At 37.9% G+C, this 17,157-nt stretch overlaps 1 protein-coding gene and 2 long non-coding RNA genes across 8 annotated transcripts in view; 2 read left to right on the forward strand and 1 right to left on the reverse strand.

Moving 5' to 3' along the window:
* The window catches only part of LOC119871270, a 111,670-nt gene extending 104,409 nt beyond the window's left edge, over positions 1–7,261 (forward strand). For 2 of the 3 annotated variants that reach the window (XR_005357396.1, XR_005357390.1), the window contains exon 5: positions 3,892–4,791. This is a non-coding gene — a long non-coding RNA (uncharacterized LOC119871270). Of the gene's footprint in view, positions 1–3,891; positions 4,792–7,198 lie in introns of those variants that run through there. The other variant, XR_005357391.1, reaches the window with a different exon arrangement.
* Positions 1–17,157, forward strand: part of KCNIP4 (potassium voltage-gated channel interacting protein 4) — a 1,126,248-nt gene that overhangs the window by 260,854 nt on the left and 848,237 nt on the right. The window lies entirely within an intron of this gene.
* Positions 1,199–16,959, reverse strand: LOC111095321. 3 transcript variants are annotated; one of them, XR_005357401.1, is made up of 6 exons: positions 16,712–16,959; positions 16,433–16,557; positions 8,322–8,405; positions 5,892–5,940; positions 2,569–2,705; positions 1,199–1,952 (listed from the first exon to the last, which is right to left on the reverse strand). It is a non-coding gene; the product is annotated as an uncharacterized LOC111095321 (long non-coding RNA). The 3 variants fall into 3 exon arrangements; XR_005357400.1 differs by lacking the exon at positions 5,892–5,940; XR_005357399.1 differs by lacking the exons at positions 1,199–1,952; positions 2,569–2,705; positions 5,892–5,940 and adding exons at positions 7,517–7,704; positions 7,814–8,211.

The raw sequence follows: 17,157 nt of genomic DNA on the forward strand, positions 1-17,157 counted from the left end.
TGTTTTAATCTATTGCATTAGAGGGTAATTTTTTACACAGCAATAGATAACTAGGATAACTTATCCTAAAAGTCACCTGCCCCTCCCTCTATCCCCTATGAAGAGCCTTGGATACTTCAGTGATATTTGAGCTAGACAGAGGAAATTAAAAAAACAAACATAACTACCCATAAATGTATACTAGACTGATAAAAACAAAACACATATTTAATACACACTGACCTCCCCCCACCAGGTGAAAAGTAAATTATGACCAGAAGATTATTACCTTGACTAAAATCCCCAGCAGGTCTGGGAATGGGTATTTCTTTTCCCCCTCTCAAAGGAGGAAACCAAAATTGACAGGGGTTAAGGAATGATCACAGGGCATATGTGTTACCGAGCTTGTATCTTAAATGAGATCGGTTGTATCCCTGCTTTGTGTATTAAGGAAGCATCAATCAAGCTCTCAGAGAGGGTCTGGGAAGTACATAGCTTAGTGCATAAAGCTCCCTGTTCAGGAGGATTTGTTTCCTTTACTTCAAGTTTCAGGACTAGGCTCCAGGGGAATGTATTTGCTTGAAATATGACCTTTGAGTCAAAGGGGCATTGCTAGGGGATCATTCAATTTTATAGGCATCTAATTTTCTTCCTGGGAATCATTAGACCTTTATTATTTTTTTTTTCATTAGACCTTTAAAATGAATACTCACTCTTGTAAGCCAGTAGGATTTTGTTTCTGCCCCCAACGTGTGCCTTGGAGCATAGCTTTCAAGCTGGTGCTCTGGTTTGGAGCTCCAAGCATCCTAAGTCATAATAGCAGAAAGGGATCCACAAATCATATAGAAACATTAATAGAGAAAATGATGCAGTAGAGTCAAGGGAAGAACTGGATTCTGCTGACAGTTGGAATATGATGAAGATTCTGTGAAGCAGAGAGAATGCAGAAAGGATGTCCATGTAGATAATAATTCTCCTATACCAGTGGTAGGAATTTTCTCTACATTTATTTGACATCCCTTATAATTCTAAAGTAGATCCAAGTCACTTTTGATGGGAATAATGTCAGACATCCATGCAGAAGGAAGAATCTTTCAAAGACAGGCCATTGGCTTTTGAAAACATCAGTGTGGTCTCTATCACGGCAGTTCAGGATCTTCTAGATCCCCATAAGAATGCCTTAATGTAGGCTACATTTGAAGAATATTTGTTTGCTTTCATAGCTAACCATTCTCGTTAGATTTGGGAAATTCAATAAGCTCTGACTGTTCATAATTCAATATTTTAGTGACACATTTTTAGGTTTCTAAATCAGTTTTATGAGGCATGTGATAAAAATAAGATCAAAATCTGTTGAACACTTATGGTGCTTAGTCAGTTCTGAATATGACCTGTAGGAAACAGAGTAAAAACAAAATGACACGGAATTACCCATTTTTACTTCATTTTTGTTAAAAGAAAAAGAATGAATAAACCAGTGGAAAACATAAGAAACTACTAAAAAATGTTAAAAACTTTTCATTCATAAGATTCTGTGTATTTATTTTATCAGATGGAGTCCAGGTGCAAAATTTAAATTAAATATGATAGATTTTCTTCTCCAAATTTAATGGAGATGTTACAGTTAAACATTCAGAAATACATCTGATGTGTTGATTCTCATCCCATTTCAGATGTGTGACTTGTTCAGATTGGTCACAAATCCTAAGTGAGGGTATTACTTTTCTACCAATCAGTAAGATAGAATCTTATCAGTTATGCATATTTTACAAAAAACTAACAGGTATTTCAGCATAGGCAAATGCTATCATGAAGGATTAGAGGATTTACATTTAAGAATTATTTAAAATAAGGTGGTCATGAGAAGTTTACTATCTTTTAAGGTACAGCTATAATTTTCACAGTGACAGAACATGCAGTTTACTTTGAAAAAAAATCTCCATCTTTCCTCAAATAGATCCTTTTTCTGTAACCTGGAATTAAAAAAAAAAAAAAAAGGAGGAGATTTCACCCTACATGCTTTTCAACTGTGGGGTTTAGGTTCATGAAAAGTTACCTGCTTGGCAAAAGATGATGGTAATGGAGTAAAAGTAAAATGATATAAATGCATATGAAAGTTGACCTTTCTGATTCATGCTTCCCTCCTCAGTGAAGAGCGTAGTGGGCAAGAATCGGGACCAGACTGCCTAAATGCAAAACCTGGTTTTGCAACCAAGACCTGTGTAACTGTGGGATTTAATCTCTCTGTGCCTCAGTTTCTTCATCTGAAGAAACTTCATCTCCTTGTAAGATGGAGACAGTGAAAGCCTTTATCTCAAGGTGCTATTATGAGAATTAAATGAGTAATATAGAAAGGGCTTCAAGTCATATTTGCCTCATAGTAAGTACAATAGTGGTACTTGCTTAGGAGTTCATGTTGAAACGATGACACGAAATAAAATGTCAGTAAATCCTGACATAATGCAGGTGCTCAAGCAATAGAGAGATACACAGGTAGGTAGAGGTGTGTATGCACGTAGAGTGTACATACACTTCTCTGCCTTAGTGACATATGCATGCGTGTGTATGTATGAAAAAAATAGACTTTACTAGCTCCCGACTGGACATTGGCTCCCAAATCCAATAAGATTAGCAGATTTCATAACCCTTCTCTCCACAGTCTCTGAATTAATCTGAGAAACGTGTTCTTCTTCAGCTCTTAGGGATTAGTTGACTGAGGCAGATTCCTCAAAAAAAAAAAAAAAAAAAAAGGTTAATGTTATTTAGACCATGCTTCTGCTTAATATTTTAGAACTAGCACTGCTTATTTTTGAAATGTAGTATCTTCTTTAGTTGCATTGTCCTTTAATTTATAATTTAATGGATTTAATTAAATCAATAAATAGACTGATTTTAGACATGTTTTGACAAATTGTGTAACCACTCAACCTCTTGCAAGCAGGTTATTTATGATTCCCAGGCCCTTTCTCTAATCCCACATGGAGACAGTAGAACACAGATTTGACTCCTGCCTGAAGTTGTTCACTATGATCAGCAATAATGGTTATTACACTTCTGATTTCTGCCTTTCAAGTTAAAGAATATATATTGAAATAGATATAGACAGACAGCACATACTCCTTAATATGTGTTTATTTATAAATCATACACATACTCTGTCAAAATCTTGTACAAATCATAACACATACAAATATTAACATGTGAAATAGTGAAGTGGATATAAAATAAACATCTAAACATTTTTACTAATTAACAAAATTCAGATGTTTTCGTATTAAAATATCAGAGTAAAATATGTCGTCTTCTTATGTATAACAAGATACCCCTAATAACTTTAGCAAGAACGATATGATTATATCTTCTCAATTATTTTTGAAAATCTTGATTTTACTTTTCTCTTTCTTAATACTTCAGTTCCAAACTTAGTTTATATAATAAGGATTGTGTACTTTCAATGGTTGAAAAAGTTATTGCACACACATGTATACCAATATAGAAGCAGCACATCAAACCTCCTGCTTACTGAATCATAATGTGTATTTTCGCTCTTATCTGTGCCTTAATATTAGCAATTGTTAAAGGTCCACATAATACATATAGGGTGGGGGCACCTGCTTGGTTCAGGGGTTGAATGTCTGCCCTCGGCTCAGGTCATGACCCTGGGGTCCTGGGATCGAGTCCTACGTCCGGCTCCCTGCATGGAGCCTGCTTCTCAGAGCCTCTGCCTGTGTCTCTCATGAATAAATAAATAAAATCTTTAAAAAAAACGTGTATAGGGTGAAGTTCATCTTTAAGATACAGAATGTAACTATGAAACCTGATAGCACCTTGATAATTTCACATCGTTAGAAGTTCATTCATTTCTGATCTGAATATATCATTTCCTTTGCCTGTCACTTGATTGAAACCAAGGCCTGCCAAGGATAAGAAGAGTCACCTCTGCTATGTTCTTGATCTCTGCCAGCATTACAAGTATTATCCATAATCCAAGGTTTGTTTTTACGAATCAACTGTTTCTATTATCTCTTTTGTGAAAGTGAGTTGGAATAGGATAGCCCCACACAGTGTGCTCTATCAGTCTACCTAGCCGGGTACACACAGACTAGATGTTGCAGTGTGTTGCGTGTGAACGAGTGTGTGTGGGTGCCTCCCTGCATAGCCTGTGAGACGATAGCAATTTCTTTCCTTCCACTGAGTACTTCTGTGCTTTAGTGACATGCAGTCAATGTGTTCATTAAGAGTTGATGCAACTTAATTCTCTCTAAAAAAAATAAATAAAAGCATTAGTCATAATCGTTTATAGTATTTTCTTCCCATACCTTATTCCATGCCCACTGTGGAGACCATCAGCTTATGGAATAAGGAAGTGATCATTTTTATCTCATTTTTTCTGTGGAACAAGACTTATCTGTGTCGTGGCACATAGTCATCATGGGTTTGAAATTTTAACATAAAAACACAAAATTACATCTTGGGTATGTTGTCTTTGAGTGGATTTGCAGAGTACCTCATGCAGATTCCTATCACAGCGCTACTGTGATAGTCTACCCTTACTCTTTCTCCCGTGTCCTCCCTCGCACGCCCCTACCCCAAGACTCTGAGCCCAATAATGGTAATAATTACATAAAGACATATGCTATGTCTTTAATCATAGCTGAGCATATAGTAGATTTTCAATAGAAGGTTTCTGAATTTAAAAACAGGTGAAATATAGATTAGAGGTGGTTGGGTCTGCAAAGGAATATATACCAAACCATAGAGAAGTGTGTAAAGGTCGATTTAAGAACTAAAGTGAGATGAGCAGGAATTTTGTTAAGATCTAGCAGTAAGGGGATCCCTGGGTGGCGCAGCGGTTTGGCGCCTGCCTTTGGCCCAGGGCGCGATCCTGGAGACCCGGGATCGAATCCCACATCGGGCTCCCGGTGCATGGAGCCTGCTTCTCCCTCTGCCTGTGTCTCTGCCTCTCTCTCTCTCTCTCTGTAACTATCATAAATAAATAAAAATTAAAAAAAAAAAAAAAAGATCTAGCAGTAGGGATCCCTGGGTGGCGCAGCGGTTTGGCGCCTGCCTTTGGCCCAGGGCGCGATCCTGGAGACCCGGAATCGAATCCCATGTCGGGCTCCCGGTGCATGGAGCCTGCTTCTCCCTCTGCCTGTGTCTCTGCCTCTCTCTCTCTCTCTCTCTCTGTGTGACTATCATAAATAAATTAAAAAAAATTTCTTTAAAAAAAAAAAAAAAAGATCTAGCAGTGGTCTGGGGCACTTGGGGGGCTCAGTGGTTGAGCATCTGAGTTTGGCTCAAGTCATGATCCTGGGGTCTTGGGATCAAGTCCTGCATCAGGATCCCCGCAGGGAGCCTGCTTCTCTCTCTGTCTGTGTCTCTGCCCCTCTCTCTGTGTCTTTCATGAATAAATATATAAAATCTTAAAAAATAAAAGACCTGACTGTGGTTTGTTTGTGTCCACACCAACCCCCCAACTCTCTACCCCTGGCCAAATTCATGTTGCAATCCTGATGCCCAGTGTGATGGTAGTAGGAGGTGGGTCCTTTGGGGTGTGTGTAGGTCACTAAGATGGGGCCCTTATGGATGGGATTAATTCTCTTTATAAAAGAGATCCTAGATGGGGTGACTGGGTGGCTCAGCAGTTGATTGTCTGCCTTTGGCTCAGATCGTGATCCTGGGATCTTGGGATCGAGTCCCACATCAGGCTCCCTGCATGGAGCCTGCTTCTCCCTCTGCCTCTGTCTCTGCATCTCTCTCTGTGTCTCTCATGAATAAATAAATAAAATCTTTAAAAACAAACGAACAAACAGCAATAACAAAAAAAAAAAAAAAAAAAACAAAAAAAAAACAGAGATCCTAGAGAGGTCCCTAGCACCCTTCATGGGAGGTACCAGGAAGTGAGCTCTCACCAGCTGCCATACCCAGTCTGCTGGCGCCATAGTCCTGGACTTCAGAGAACTGTGAGAAATAAATATTTGTTTTCATCAGGCTCACAGTCTGTGGTATTTTGTTATGAAATTTCAAACAGACTAAAACAGGGCTGTAGAATCATGGAGGCTTTCTGTAGCTTTCGCCTTTATTGTCCTACCGTCTTGAATTGTTTGGGTTTGGGGTTGACTTTGACCCTTTCCTCCTCAATTGTTTCCTTGAGGGATGGGTACACCAGGGGACTGTAACTGGATTTTGTAATGATACAGTTGTCTTGTTTCCCTCCGATTTGGCATGATGATGATCATGTTTGCTTTGTGTTTATTTGTTTGTTTGTTTGTTTCTTTGGTTTTTGTTTTACATTTACGAGTGGTTGTCCATTTTTCCTTCTTCTTCTTGTCACACTCCTGCCTTCTCTTTTTATGTCTCCCTGCTCAGTGGGGTTCAGAAAAGTCTGGAGTTGAGGAAAAATAGTGGAGAAAAATCTATTTTGAGCACCTCTCCCTCAACTCCTTATTGACTACAACTAGCTGAAGAATATCCTTTAAAAAGACCTGAAGGAATGTCTAGAGGAGTTTCCGCTAATGCCTTTTATCTAAAAGACAGCTTTGGCATTTTCACTTAATGTCTATAAAACTGCTCTGAGTAAGTACCATGTGAAACACAGAGATTAGTATTGTTAATTTAATGCAGTAAGCTTAGAGTCTTTATAAGATACAATCTCCTTTTGAACTTTATGTTCAAATCAGTAGAGACCAGAGCAGAGTTTTTCAGAGGAATATTAACTTTGCTACTTCATATGTTAGGCAAATAGAAGAGCCAGAGAAAATACAAATGCTTGGGCTTTAACACTGGCATAAATCACACTGATATATGGGAAAGTAGGCTTTTTTTATTTGTTTTTTTTTCTCATAAACTGCTGGGGAAATTGGATGAACTTGCTCTATAGATAATGGATACAGTAATGTGGAGAGATGATCTGTTGCAATGATGCACTGGGAAAGGCTCTAATGAGGTAAAGATCCAGCTCAATTGATGACATTAAAAAACCCACAAAAAACAAAAGTTATTATGGACAAAGTACTGTATATTTTATCATCAAGCTGTTCCTCTAAATCACAGAGAGGCAGTGTTACCTCAGTAAGTGCATTATGCTCTCATCTTAAAAAAGTAACAAAGCTGAGACATTCCAATTTTATTTTTATGCATTCCCTTTCAAAGGTTATCTTTTATTTTGAGAGAATGTTTGAAATAAAATGTTTGAAAGGAATGTAATATTCTTCTATAGGCAGGAGCAACAGCAGGATCTGTACACTCAGAGAAACGCGTGGAGCGAAATGGCGCCAAAGAAAATACAGAGGATTTAGTCGATGATTGTTTTGATATTAATAAATGTATTTGATATTAATAAATCTTTATTATGCAAAATTTTAAAAATATTTTATTTGTGTGTGTGTGTGAGAGAGAGAACGCAAGTGAGGGGAAGGGCAGAGGAAAAGGGAGACAAGCAGACTCCCCACCCAGCTGGGAGCCCAACATGGGGCTCGATCCTAAGACCCCAAGATCATGACCTGAGCCAAAGGAAGACGCTTAATCAATGGAGTCACTCAGGTGCCCCTACTTTGTACATTTTTAGCAAATGTATCTCTTCCTATGTTTTACTATATTAAAATTAGTTTTTACCTTTCTCCATCCACAATAATTCAAAATGACAAAAGACCAAAAGGGACTTCATGTGTTGTCAGCATAAGAATGAAGATTTCCAGGGACGTATGCAGTTGGCTGCAGCTGAGCCTGCAAGTAGGAAATGGAAGACCTGGGTAATGAGGGTCTTCTGCTTCCAGCATCGTTTGGAGCATCGGTGTGAGTTTTGCAAAATGGCTGGGATGCCTTTATGATTTACCTTCTCGCCCACTGCAGACAGCACTGTGGAATGCTCCTAAAAGAAATTCCACTGTACGCAGGGCCATCCGGCTATGTGCCTACTTGTCATGCGGATACCCCGTTTGAACTTTCCATCTGCAGTCTTCTTAGAGGCATGACTTAGGTTTTTGGCATTCGTGTTGATTGGCTTCTACAAAGAAGCAGGGTATGTTTATTTAAAATATGGGGGCAGGGGGCTTTCAGTGAAGAGAATAGTGGCCATTACTCAGCTTTTCCTGGCTTCTTTCCATGTCTGCTGTTGGTTTAGGAGCTAGGTTTATAGCTGGGTACCACTTGTGTGGCATTCTCAGTCCCATACATGGTGTCATCTTTAATGCCTAGTTCTGTCTTTAGTGGCTTCTCTGCCCACTATCCCTACTATTGAAGAAATAAAAAAAAAAAAGTTAATGAGAACAAATCTTCCATCTAATCCAGAGAGGCTCTGGACATGGAAGACTTCTACGGAGGTTTATAAAATATTCACTTACCGTCCCTTTCCTGAACTTGGGGAATATATGCTCAATGATGAGAGGACCAGGAGTACATCTTAAAAAAGAATGATTTTTTCCTTTCTGTAAAATGATAACAGCAATAATTGCTTGAGGGTCCACAATATGTCAGGCACCATGCTGCGTCTTTATATATGCTATTTTATTTAACCTTTACCAAAAAGTACAGTGGTGTGCATTAATAGCCCGTCATATTATATATAAAGAAATGAAACATCAATGAATTTAAGTCAGGACGTTCCAAGGTCTGGAGTGCCAAGGCGTGTCTTTTTTTTTTTTCCTTCAGGCTTCAGAATATTAAAAATCAAATAATACTAAATAAATTCATAAAATTAAAATTATGGCGAGTTTAAAATTATATGTGAAACAAAGTAAAAATTTTAACATAGGAACAATGCAATAAAATCGAATGCACATCTTCACAGTATGGTAAATCCAAAAATGAAATCAATCCCTAGTGTGTTATAGATGACACGGTTAGATAAAGGAGCAGAGAACTTACATTTATATTATGAATGTTGTTTTTTAGTCTCTTATATGTGTCTCTGGGAAGCAACTGATACACAAGGGAATTTAGTAACCTGCCTGTGGCCACATAGCTAGTAAATAACTAAGCTAAACGATGAGCTGAGGTGTCTGACCCTAGAGTTTAATGCTTTTAATGACTCTGCTAGATGCTTCCCTAGGCAGCTAGACCCACATCCAAATTTTTCTTACCATCAGCCATTTTCAGCTTGCAAATAACGATAAATAGAAATATTTATTTGGCTTAAATGTATTTTCATAATAAATACTTTCTCAGTTTCCTAATTTCTTTAGTCCTGTTTAAGGACTAGGCTATGGAGTATTTCTTTTTGTTGCTTCTGTTTTCATTGATACATACAGCTGCTGAAAAGCGTTCATAGGGTAGTTTAGTTGTAACTGGTGCACAGAACCATCGTGCACTTCAGAAGCACCAGCAACGGATGTGAACTCAGAAGACCTGGGCTTGAATCCTAGCTCTGATTTCTGCGCCTTGGATTTCTTACCTACATAGTGGTGGTGGTGTGGGAACAAGATTTCAGAAGCTATCTAAGTGTATCTTAAAAGGGACTTCGATATGTTAGACGTTAGGCTTTTCTAGAATAGATTTGGTTAGAGACCGCCACAAAGTATGCACAAGTGCCTGGCGGGAGGTTAGTGGGTTCTAAGGGAACTTTCACTTTCAGAAATGACGCAATGCTATACTCACGGCAAAGGCATTAGGCCTTGGGACAAGCAAGATCGTGATCACAGGTTCCAGGCCCATGTGGGTCAATTTGCAACACCCAGAAGCTAGTTATAAGACCAATCTTATGCCTTTGAAGGCATGCAGAACACAGGTAAAATAGACTTTATTTAATCTCACTGGCCTCTGAACAGACAGAGGCATTCACCAGCACAATGCTCCCCAACTCTTCTTCCCTCCCCTCCCCTCATACCCCCGTTGTGCACCGGGGTCAGCTTTTCATAGTCAGGAGACTATTATCAAAACTCCATCTGTACACTTTGCAAAAAAAGGGATTTTAAAAAAGGTGGCAGCCAGCTTGATATGCGCTTTAATGTCACCTGTGTACACTTTCTTTTCTCAAAAGCGTCGAGACTTAAAGTGAGTTAGAAACCACTGGCAAGGGCTACATGAACAGTTTAAAAACCGCTTTGAAATTATTTTCTATGTTTTGTTGACAATAATTGCTTTCCCCTCTGCCCTGATAATTCTCAAATAGCCCTCACTCTGGGGTCTTAACCTGCGTCCACTTGCCTGCCCCCAAATGAGACTGTTGTGAAACATTTTCTGGGTAAATAGCTATGATAGCAACATTAAAAAGAAAATAGTCAATATCTCTTCTTTTTGGTGGGTTTAAATTACCAATGTAAAACGTATCGACTTTATGTTTGATTTTCTCTTTTGAGCCCTAGGAACAAATTATTAGAGTTACTGTTTAAGTTTCCTATTAGAAAATAGAAAGTACTAGAGGATGTTGGTATAACCTTTCTCCTATTCCTCCTGGCTTTTTCCAGATGTAATAAACATTTATCTGTGCAATACCAGCCTGAATCTTTTCCTTGGTTAATATTTAATCTTTCAGTTAGTTCTTTGTACAGGATCTGTGGGTTTTTAGAGTGAACATATGTAATTGCAAAGCTGTTACAATCATTTTTATATAGAAACAAGTATTTTAGACCACAAACCAAAATTACATGAAGATAATGTTACGTAGGAGGCCTAAGTAGAAAGAAATAGGGTCCTAATTAATGCTGCTTTTGTGCTGTTATCATTTTTCTGGGTGGATTACATAATGCCACATTTATATCAGGAGACAGGTTCCCAGTGCTGTTTAGCAAATCAATTTGTAGGCAGATGTTATGGTATCCTCTTTTTCAGGCCGGCGGGCAACCTTTATTCTATTCTGTGGTGTCGGTGGGCAGGGAAGGAGATCTTTTGTGGATTGTGGGAGGAGAAATGTGTAATCAGATAGTAAACCATGTAACTTTGGAAATTCTTTACGGACAAAAATTTTTGAAAAATGACTATGTAAAAATAAAGAGAAGCTATATTTTCCATTACTGGAAAAGGTTTTAACAAAAATATAACAAATGTCAATATCTCCGCAAGCTCAAGAGGGCTGTAGGGCCAGAAATGCCTCAAGGCATTCCCAACTCTGCTTTCTGTTCTTTAAACTTCAGGATGAAGGTGACAGTTTGTTTAAAATACCAGAAACAGTGGCGGTCCAGCTAATATCCATTGGTCCAGGTGGTGAGAGGAAGCCCTGACAGATTTCTGAAGGGGAGCTTTGGCCTCAACCCTCCTTTTGAAGTGCCTGCAAACTACTTGGGTTGGGTTGTGTCCCCCCCTCACCGGGAACTGAGCATTTTCCCCGTAGCTGGACAGCTGTCCTTACTCGGTTTAGACCTAATGTGTTCTCCCCGCCCCCTTGAGAAACAAAAGCTTTTGGTCATTTATCACACCAAGATTGTTTATTTTTCCCTGTTTTTGGCACTAGCTAAAGACGATTGCATATCTATTTTATTTTATTTTTTTATTTTATTTTATTATTTTTTTCTTTTGTCATTTGCTTCTCAATATTTCAGGGATATCAGTGGAAAAATCAAGGATAAAGAGAGTCTTTTGAGTGTGGTATACTAGACGGAGGGTGGATGTTGGAGTCAGGAGAGGAGTTTGGGTCTGGAATCTTCTATCCTGTACGTGTATTAGTAGCTTTGGGTCAATTTGGTTAGTCACAGGGTCCTCATAGGAAAGGCAGGAATTGGGTGCAATGCAAATGGGAAAGTGACAATGGTATAGAAATGAGAGTTTCATCACTGCAACCAGGAGTGGGAAATGCAGCTAAGTTTCAAGAATCGACCTTCTTTAGACCTCTGATTAGGGACAGCTTTAACAAGTCAGAGTGGTGGGTGGACGAAGAACCCCATCTCCTATGCGCCAACTCTGACCTCCATGTCCAAAATGACATTGGTGTCTTTTTAGTTCTACTGTGATTGTTTGTTTGTATGTTTTGTTTGTCCAGGAATGGAGTATGCTAGTCCACTCATAAAATTCCCCCGAGCCATGCTTACTCTGATCGCTGGCCATCCTCTGCGACGACCCATGATCCCACATCTTCAGGGCAAATTTGAAAAGATGTATGGGTAGGTCAATAGAAAGCTAGATATGTCATATGTTCTACTTGATGTAAAATGGTCCTAAACGCAGAAATGACCTTAAAGTGGGAAGTAAGGGGTTTATTATAGAGTCCAGAAAGTATAGACAAATCTTAGTGAAGTTCATTTAACCAAGGTTTATTGAATTTTTCTTGTGTGCGCGGCACTGGGGTAACCAATTTAAGAGGCATGTAGGGGAATAATGTATCTCTCTCTGCCTCTTACAGCTTACAGTGTACATAAGGGAAGAGGTGTATGAAAACAAGGAGAATATATAACAATGTCATCTTTGGTATAATATGAGGGATATAAAGGATAAGAAGGATAGTTCTTTTTAAAAAAAAACAGATTATTTATCTATTTATTCATGACAGACACAGAGAGAGAGAGAGAGAGGCAGAGACACAGGCAGAGGGAGAAGCAGGCTCCATGCAGGGAGCCCGACGTGGGACTTGATCCCAGGTCTCCAGGGTCAGGCCCTGGACTGAAGGCAGCGCTAAACTGCTGGGCCACCCAGGCTGCCCAAGAAGGATATTTCTTGGAAAAATCCTAGAACTTTTAATGAGGCAAACATTTGAACTGAGCCTTATAGGATGGGTAAAATACTGACAGATGGAACTATAAGAGTGCTAGTTGAAGGATTAGCCTGAGAAAAAAATTGATATAACAAATATAATAAACACATGGTGATTAGCCTGAAGTTAGAGTATAGAGTATATATAGAATGAACGAGAAAGACGACAAACTCTCTTGGTGCTTTTAGCTAGATTACTCTCATCAATTAATCTAATGTCATCCTTTTATCAGTCCATCATCTATTCTTACCACTTTATAAATAAAGAAGCCAGAGCCTAAGGAGATGAATTAACCTGTCTGAAAACAAGGAGCTGGCAAGTAATTTAGGATTTGAAATCAAGCTTTCTTGTGTCATAGGAACCATACTCTTTCTGCATGGAGACTCAATGATAACAATAATGAATCACTGTGATTTATTGAGTACCTACTGCTATGCCACAGTTTTCATTTTCCTTAATCCTCAGAGAAGGACCTAAAATGTAGCAGTTATTATCCAAACATCCAGCTGAGAAAACTAGCCCAGGTTTATTTGATGTACCAAAGTAATGGAAGTTAAGGGTGAGAAGGAGAAATGAGGATAAAAATGGGATGGGTTTGAAAACCAGCAGAGGAGTCTGTTATTTTATATAAAAACTAATAAGGTGCATTGATATTAATGCATGATCAGAATCATATTTGTGGAAGATTCATCTTTTTAGCTCTACTAGGACCAAATGAAGATATAAGAGATCCTTAGTAAGATTTTTAAAAATGAATTAATATCCAAAATTTGCAAAGAACTCTTAAAACTCAACACTAAGGAAATAAAAACCTGATTGAAAAAGCGCACCTGAAAAAAAAAAAAAAGAAAAAAAGAAAAAGGGCACCTGGGTGGCTCAACAGTTGAGTGTCTGCCTTTGGCTCAGGTCATGATCTCAGGGATCTGCAGGGGGCCTGATTCTCCCTCTGCCTAAGTCTCCGCCTCTGTCTCTCTGTGTGTCTCTCATGAATAAAATCTTTGAAAGAAAATAAAGAATAGTAAAAGAGCCAAAATCCACAAAAGATAACCTCAACAAATAAGATATACAAATGGGGGGGCCTTTGGGTGACTCAGTGGGTTAAGCATCTGACACTTGATTTTGAGTCAGGTTATGACCTCAGGGTTATGAGATCGAGCCCTGTGTCAGGTTCTGCACTGGGCATGGAGCCTGCTTAAGATTCTCCCTCCCTCTCCCCATCACCTCCTCCCTCTCCCTCTTCCAAACAAACAAACAAACAAACAAATAAGAAGATATACAAATGGCAAATAAATATATGAAATGTTACTCTACATCATATGTCATCAGGGAGATGTAAGTTAAAACAAACAGCACTATACACTATTAGAATGGCTGAAATCCAGAACTCTGACAACATCATGTGCTTTGAGAATGTTAAGCAATAAGAACTCTGATTCCCCACTAGTGAGAATGCAGAGTGGTAGCAGCCACTCTAGAAGGCAGTCAGGTCGTTTCTTACAACACTGTAAACATGTATTGACCATATGATCCAGCAATCATGTTCCTTGGTATTTACCTGAAGGAATTAAAAACTTGTATCTAGACAGAAATCTTCACCTTAATGTTTTTAGCAGCTTTATTAATGCCAAAACTTGGAAGTAACCAAGAAGTCACTTGGTAGGTAAAGGGATAAATGAACTATGGTACATCCAGACAATGGTATGTTTTTGAGGGCTAAAAAGCAATGAGCTATTAAGCCTGTGAAAATTCACAGAGAAAGCTTAAGTGCATGTTACTAAGTTAAAGAAACCAATCTGAAAAATGTTAGAGACTGTCTGATTACAGCAGTATGAAAGTCTGGAAAAGGCAAAAATCCAGAGACATTGAAAAGATGGGTGGTTACCAGGGATATGGGGGAAAGGGAAGGGAGGGATGAAGAGATGAGCACAGCGGATTTTTTAGGGCAGTAAAAATATTCTGTATGACACCATAATGATGGATACATGTCATTATACAGTCATCCAAACCCATAGGGTGTACACCAAGAGTGAATTGTAATGTAAACGATGGACTTTGGGTGATTGTGTGTCCGTGTAAGTTCATGAGTGGTAACAAATATACCACTCTCATGGGGAATGTTGATAATGGAGGAGGATAGGTAGGGAGAGGGGAGGCAGGAGTTTATGTGGGAAGTCTCTGTACTTTCCCCTCAATTTTGCTGCGAACCTAAAGCTGTTCTAAAAAAAAAAAAATCAAGTTTTTTTTTTTTTTAAATAAACTTCTATTTAAAAAAAAAATGGAATAAAATAAAGGTGGTGGTCCAAAGTGTTGGGAAACAAATTTTGGCCAGGACTCAGGTTTTAAATATATTTTTTTAAAATTATTTTTCAATTCAATAGATCTAAAATACCAACTTGTCTTTTATTCTTACCTTCTTTCTTCTACGATTAGATAGTGAGAAGCTCCAGTAGAATAAATATGTGCACTAAAATGCCAATCATACACATATCCCCAGAGTTTAAAGAAAATATAGTACTTTATCTCTTCCATAACCAGTTTTTGAGTTCCAACTGCATGCAATTTTCTTTTTCTTTTTTTTTTTTTTTTTTGCATGCAATTTTCTCAGCTGAGTGTAAAGTGTAATAAGATACCTGGCTTCCTAAGGATATAACATCTTAGCTTTCTCAGAAGTTTGTTGTGTGTGTGTGCGTGTATATTATATATATATATATATAGCTGGTTAAATAAATCAATGAGTGAATGAATCAATCAATGAATCATTCAATTACTGGTTCTGGTGATCATTGTTTGCTGAAAAGACATTTTCTATTCTCATTGGTATTGTCAGCTCAGGAAGATGAGATATGATCACACTTTGGAACATAAATATGTCATTATCTTTCCTATCCATTTGAGTTATATTTTAAATAACTCCATTTTATGTTTCTTTAGCTATCAAACCAATTAAATGGATTTGTAAAAGATGCAATGGAGTATTTTAAAAAACCCACATTTTTATAATAAATGTTATAATGAACTTCTAGCATACCATACTGATGAAATCTTCAAGCTTCAAGGAATCTTAAATTTGACTTAACATTAAGTCAGCAGTATTTTTAAAGTCTTTTAAGAAGTAATTTGCCATATATATCAGTCCAGGCTGCAATGTCGGGTTCATTAATTCCCTTTTTCACTTGCTTTCATATTAAAAGACAGCATCAAAAACATTTTTTATATCTTAGTTACTTTTTTCCCCACTGAAATGAAGAGTTAACTATATAGGCTTTATTCCATTTCTTATACTCACTCTGCATTCTATTAAGCCACCCAATTGATTGCAGAGCTGCTAAAGCAAAATTTTTTTCAGATAGATTTGAGGTGAAATTTGTGAGGCTAATCTAATAATCAATGGACTACTCTGTGAGCTGCTGCATAAAAAAATATATTATTTTGAGAGACTTTGGTCTATTTACTAATTCAGTTTCGAAAGGAGGATACATTTGCAAACTGACTGTTGTAATTCTTTTGCATTACCAACCACTTATTGGAGAACACTTACAGAATCATTAAAGTCCTTAAGCAGCAGAGAAGATTTAGACCAGTTCTGTGATTTCACAAGAAAGGCAGAGGTCACAGGCCAATACGCTCAGGCAATTTCCCTCATTCTCGTGCTCATGACCCTGGGCTGCCAACCCCCCCAAGACCAAAGTATGTTGTATTAGGGAATATGCATTATGTAGATCTTATTTTTATAGATTTGAGCTTTATTATGTCTTCCTGTATATAGTAGAGTGCAGGTCACATCACTTACAATAGAGTGGTGAGTTCTTCAACTTTAATAAGCCATCCACTTACCTCCCCTAGAAGTAAAGTGCTTCTGTGTTGAATCTTTCAATGTTTGCTTCTGGAAAGTTTATGGGGTAGTTGTAAGATTTCCCTTGTTTTCAATATTTATCTGTATGCTTATGTATCTTAAGATTCTGTTCAAAGATAATTGATAAAAAATTTAATAACATTGTGCCATAGATTCATCAAACATTAAATTACAGGCAAAGGCAAATAAAAAAAAAAAAAAGATTCCAATGGATGCCAGTAGATTCCATAAGCCCTTTGCAGAAAAGCTCATATACTGACCTATAGAAAGATCCTCACTCAGAGTCATTTTCATGTTGTAGATAGGTCCAAAAGATATGCCTTTTTTTTACTCTTGGCGATGTAGACCAGGATAAACATTAATAATCTTAATTTTGAAAAAAAAATAATCTTAATTTTGTACAATGACAATAATTCTAATTATGATGATTGACATGTACCTGTGTACATGTCATGAATCAAGAGCTATGCCACGTAGATCTGTCAATGTCACATCAACCTGAGAATTGTATTCTTTTTTTTTTTTTTAAGATTTTTATTTATTTATTCATTCATAGAGACAGAGAGAGAGAGACAGACAGGCAGAAGGAGAAGCAGGCTCCATGCAGGGAGCCCGACGTGGGACTGGATCCCGGGTCTCCAGGATCACACCCCAGGCTGCAGGTGGCGCTAAACTGCTGCGCTACCGGGGCTGCCCTGAGAATTGT

This window comes from Canis lupus, chromosome 3 (assembly GCF_011100685.1).
Source record: "Canis lupus familiaris isolate Mischka breed German Shepherd chromosome 3, alternate assembly UU_Cfam_GSD_1.0, whole genome shotgun sequence".
Lineage (NCBI taxonomy): Eukaryota > Metazoa > Chordata > Mammalia > Carnivora > Canidae > Canis > Canis lupus.